Source organism: Canis lupus, chromosome X (assembly GCF_003254725.2).
Source record: "Canis lupus dingo isolate Sandy chromosome X, ASM325472v2, whole genome shotgun sequence".
Lineage (NCBI taxonomy): Eukaryota > Metazoa > Chordata > Mammalia > Carnivora > Canidae > Canis > Canis lupus.
In genome coordinates, this window is record NC_064281.1 from 114211447 (window position 1) to 114217398 (window position 5952).

Here is a 5952-nt window from a genome sequence, read left to right on the forward strand (position 1 = left end):
ATGTTCCTCCAATTGTCTTCAATCCTGTGGTGTCAATGCAATTCCAGCGCTATCAGAGCAGTAGAAATTACTCTTCACTAATGGTCCTATCTGTGTCTCAGTGCTTTTTTTTCCCCCCAGTAAGACCAAGCAGAGCCACATACTTTCCTTTCTGCAAACAAAATGCTTTGGGTGAAATTTCTCAAAGCTGAGATCATGGGACTTCTTCCTTTGAAAGTGAAAATGTTTTTGCAGATCCTTCCTTACTCCATTGCAAAGAGGGATTTGTTCCATCTGCTCATCACATCTGGGTCAAGGGCAGTAGCTCTGAAGATGATTGTTTGATTTCATTGAAAAAAAAAAAACAGTTTATTGGTTCCTAATTCTGAAACCATATGGTGCCAAACTTGACTTAAGAGCCTCTGTGTGCAAGCATCAGCACCCCCTCCTTTTGACCTATTCCCCAAGTAGAATAAGGATCATCCTGCTCCAGGCATGAAGAAGCAAAGGGCAGGGTGGACAGAGTCAAGACCTGACTATGTTACAGTGAAAAAGCTGTAGAATCATAACATGAAAGAATTAGAAATCCATTCATTTTCACTTTTCTAGTTTACAGATGATGAAATTGAAACCAACAATGGGTTAGGGACTTGGCCAAGGTTAAGTAGAAAGGCTAGAAGACAGAGTCAGAAATAGAAAGCAAGGTTCATTACTTAAAAGCTGATGCTCTCTCTATAAATCGTATTCTTTCTTTGAGCCTCAAAATCCTTATTGGTAAATCAAGGCTAAAGATACCAGCTTGGCATATCCATTAAGGTTATTATGATCATCAAATGAGAATCTACATGAAAGACCTTGGGCCCAACACTTCTCGTCTCTGGGTCTCAAGTTCAACTACTTTCAAATAAGGATGCTGCACTAGTTGATACCTCAGTTACAATACTTGTCTCTATGGGTTTTGTCTACTCCGTATTTCCCGTCCCTGAACTGAACAATTTGTCTCTTCTTGATTCAGCTTATTTTAGCAACAGTGAACAAAGTGTTTGGGGTCAGATAGAAACAAAACTGGCATCTCTATCCCAAGGGCACTGCCATATTACACATTCCATTAAAGAATATAATTAAGTGAACACACTCAAAAAAAATTCTGCTGAATGATCACAAACAAAGCCTTCGCTATAATCAAAAAGGAGTGCTCCTTTCACTCCTGGTTTTGTGCCATTTTTTCATACTTCTAATTTTGGTTGAAAAAATACTAGGTTCTATTTTAAATGCTATTATTTCTCAGGAAATTCAATTACAAAAATGATTCCTTTGTTCTCTAAATGATAGTTGGCTAAATACTCTACTTGTGAGGGTTAGAATACACAATAAAAATAGGGATTCACCTAACTGCAATTGTTACCTACCCAGGTGCAAGATTTTGTTGGTGTGGGGAAATATGGAGAGAGGAGAGTAGGAGGAGATGCTTTTCCAGTACATATGTGTTGTGTCTATTTTCCAATGTTAAAAAAGGGGTGAGCGTGATTTTGAGGGTTAGATTGAGGGGAAACTCAAAATTGTAAGATCCTTGATGAAGATTTTTAATAGATTTTAGAAAGACAATTAAGAGGTATGTGTAGAATGTTTTATCTGCTATAACCTGAAAGGCATAATCTTGATATACCTAATATTAACCTTTCATCCGCTCACCCAGCTGCCCTGCCTTTCAACAAGTAATTTTGAGTACACACCAGGCGTCAATCTAGGTTTTGGGGAAAAAGTAGTGAACAGATAAAAATCCCTGCCCTCATGGAATTTACTTTTGTGTGTGGTGGGGGTGGGGGCGGGGGAGGGTAGGAAGCCAGACAATAGACAGATAAATAAGAAAAGTATATGGTATATTAATTGGTAAAAGCCTATGGAAAATAATGAAGGAAAGGAGATAAGGAAGACAGGTGGCAGGGATAAGAATTGCAATTTCTGCAGAGACCTGCAGAGATAAAGGAGTCATCCATGAAGATATTTAAGGGAAGAATATCTGGGCAGAGGGCTCAACAGTTGCAAAGGCTCCGAGGCAGGGGCATGCATGGGGTGTTCAAGGAAGCCAGATGACTGGAGCGAGGCAGGTGAAGAACAGTAGGGGATGGGATTGGGGGAGATTTGGAGGGAGCACATGGGCTTCCAAATAAATGTTTTTACTCAGAATGAGACGAGAAGCCACCTGAGTTTGTTGAGCAGAGAAGAATATAATTTGATATATGCTTTAATAGGATCAATGTGGCTGTTCTGCTGAGAACAAACTGAAGAGGAACAAAGATGGAAATAGAAAGATCAGTTAGCAGGCTGTCGAGGTCATCCAGGTGAGAAGTGATGGTAACTCCAACCAGGCTGGTAGGGTAGTTGCTGTGATGGTTAATGAGAAGTGGTCAGATTATGGCTATATTTCGGGGACCGAACAAATCCAAACAGGACCATATTTCAGGCAGACAAGCATCTCTCATGCTCAGGCTAAAGGAATTGCAAACTTTAGAGTGGCACTTTATATTTTTGAGGGGTGGGAACTGCAAACCTGATAGCCTGACTTTTATCCAAAGGAGTTCACTCACTCACTCTTAAATCTTAGAAAAGGAATTTGAGGAAACATCTACTCTACAAATATCTTATTGTACCTCAATAGTTTCTGAGCTATACTCTCAGTATTTATTTTTTTTTCCTTTTATACTGTTAGTTCAAATTGGTATTTTCACTGACCAGATATTGAAATATGTGCCTTGGGACCACACAAGATAACTGAAGGGAAAACAATGACAAGGGGCTTAAACATGAGGATTGCAAGAACATAATGCAAATGAGAAAACATATGCAGCAACATCAGTATGTGGATGTGCTTTTCCAGCAAATATCAGGCGCATCGCCAAAAAGTCGCAGGTGTACACGGCATGTGAAAATACGAGAGTACAAAGTGAAGAGATTTATGTCCGGTACCCTTTCACTCAATTGAGAGGTGGGCATCATTTAAATACAGTTTTGCAAATACTGGAGGATTTAAGGGAATATCAATAACTCCAAAATTTAAACAGGGAAGTTGAGAAACGATGAATCAACGAGGTTTCAGAACACTGGAAAGCTTCTGCTAACCAAATTTCTCAATTTGTCCCTTTATGAGGTTTGACCATATTTTATGTGACTGGGTTCAAATTGTGTATTTAGTCAGGTTGCGATGAAATATAAATAAAAACGGCCATTGATTCATCAATATCACTGTTAACATGAATGTCACATTTATATGTACAAATGACTACTTCTCCGAAATAAACTCATTGATTTTGCTATGCATAGACACCTGGCCCAGGGGATAAGTGATGGCTGAAATCCCATTTTTCATCCACTTCTTTCCAAGTCACAACTCTGGTGATAGGAGAGGGGGCATCTGTTTATAATTATGTCAGGTAGAGAGGTCTTTTGGTACGTCACACTAAAGTATGTAATGTGCTCACAACGGCTCCTCCCTCCATTCCCTTTGTAAGTAGTCACCTCTTGGAGTCATTTTATTTTTTTTTATTTTATTTTTTATTGGAGTCATTTTAGACCAGGCTTCTCAAACGTCAGTGAGCATAGAGAGCTCTGGGGCGGTTGCTACTAATTCTGATTCCTGGGCCTAGTCACCAACCTCTTAACCTGACATCTCAGTAGAATGGGGACCAGAATTTGCAACGTAAACAATATCTCAGCAGGTTCTGAGGCTGGTAGTCCATGAACAATAGGCTGAGAAACACTGTTTTTTAAAAATTTAATTTAAAATCCAGTATAGTTAACGTGTTATATTAGTTTCAGGTACATAATAGAGTGACTCAACAGTTGCATACATCACCCAGTGCTCATCACAAGTGCACCCCATCACCTATTTCACCCATGCTCAGCCTCTTCCCCTCTGGTAATGAGCAGTCTGTTCTCTAGAGTTAAGAGTTTGTTTCTAGGTTTGCCTCCCTCTCTCTCACTTTCTTTATCCCCTGTTGCTCCTTTGTTTTGTTTCTTAAATTCCACATATGAGTGCAATCATATGGTATTTGTTTTTCTCTGACTGACTTATTTCACTTAGCATAATACTCTAGCTCCATCCATGTCATTGCAAATGGCAAGATTTCATTAGTTTTATTGCCGAATAATATTCTATTGTGTGTATATATACACACACACACACATATACCACTTCTTTATCCATTTATCAGTCAGTGGATACTTGGGTTGCTTCCATAATTTGGCTATTGTAAATAATCCTGCAATAAACCCAGGGGTCCATGTGTCCCTTTGAATTAGTGTTTTTTTTCTCTTTTGGGGGGGTACATACCAGTAGCCTGATTACTGGATTGTAGGGTAATAGTTCTGTTTTTGACTTTTTGAGGAACCTCCATATTGTTTTCCACAGTGGCTGTACCAGTTTGCATTCTTACCAACAGTGTAGGAGGGTTCCCCTTTCTCAGCATCCTTGCCTACACACCTGTCGTTTCTGATTTTAGCCATTCTGACAGGTGTGAGGTAATATTTCATTGTAGTTTTGACTTGCATTTCCCTGATGAGTGACATTGAGCGCTTTTTTTGGGGGGGGGGGAACACATGCCTTTTATTGATCTAAGGAGTATAACTAGTTAATAGGCTTGGGCAGAGCTCCCCTATCTGTATGGCTCCCATTTCCCTCTCCTGGGAGTTTGTGACTCACCCTCAGGGAGAAGAGTGTTCTGGACAGGGGTGGCAGACAGAGCCACAATAAAAAATACAGAACTGGGGTCTGAAAGGGTATCATGGTGAAGTAGAAAACACAGGGTTATGAGATCATCCAAATAAAAAGTGCACCAGGGCAGAAGAGAAGTTTCTCCACATGGGCCCCCCACCTGCCCTTGCCAGGAATGGGAGGGGGCAGGAAGCTTCTGCTGGAGATTTCCTACTGTGCCCTTCGTGCCATCAGCATCTCCCGGATGTTGTCCTCAGCTTCCTTCACACTCCGCTCCAGGTAGGATTTTTTTCTGTTCTAGTTCTTCAGTTTTTTCTTCTGCTATTTTCTGTTTCTCTAACAGTTGATTGTGAATTACCTCCTTGGACCAAAGAATAAACATTCTTCCTACACCTTCATACATATTAGTCTCATCTACCAAAGTCATAATCTCTGTATCTGTAAGATGCACGTGCTTTTTTGTTCTGTTTTGCTGTTCAATCTGTATGTCTGCAAGCTTCACCTTCTGTTGAGTGTCAATAACTTTGGCTTGAAGTTCTGTGAAGGCCTTCTTCAACTCCAGATCCATGGGAGCCGCCATCTTGGTTCACTCGGTGCTTCTCTGAGCACTTTTTCATGTGTGGGTTGGCTCTCCGAATATCTTTGGAGAAATATGTGTTCAAGTCTTCTGCCTATTTTTTAATAGGATTATTTGTTTTTTGGGGTGTTGAGTTGTATAAGTTCTTTACATATTATGGATACTAACCCTTTATCAGATATGTCATTAGCAAATATCTTCGCCCATTCAGTACGTTGCCTCTTAGCTTTGCTGATTGTTTCCTTTGCTGTGCAGAACTTTTTATTTTGATGTAGTCCCAATAGTTTATTTTTGCTTTTATTTCCCTTGCCTCAGGAGACATATTTAGAAAAAGGTTGCTACCATCAATGTCAGAGACCTTACTGCTTGTGTTCTCTTCTAGGATTTTTATGGTTTCAGGTCTTTCATCCATTTTGAATTTATTTTTGTATATAGTGTAAGAAAGTGGTCCAGTTTCATTCTTCTGCATGTAACTGACCAGTTTTCCCAACACCATTTTCTGAAGAGACTTTTTCCCCATTGAATGTTCTTTCTTGCTTTGTCAAAAATTAATTGACCAGAGAGAAACATTTATGATTGTATTTTATCCGTGAGAAAATATCTCAACTCTCTCAAAACACGAATGAATTCTAGTCCTAGATTTTCTATTTATTACATGTACAACCTTGATTCAATTTGTAAAATG

General features: G+C 39.5%; 1 pseudogene; it reads right to left on the reverse strand.

Moving 5' to 3' along the window:
• Positions 1–4748: 4748 nt before the first annotated feature.
• Positions 4749–5281, reverse strand: LOC112668576 (prefoldin subunit 1-like; annotated as a pseudogene).
• Between the last annotated feature and the right edge of the window lie 671 nt (positions 5282–5952).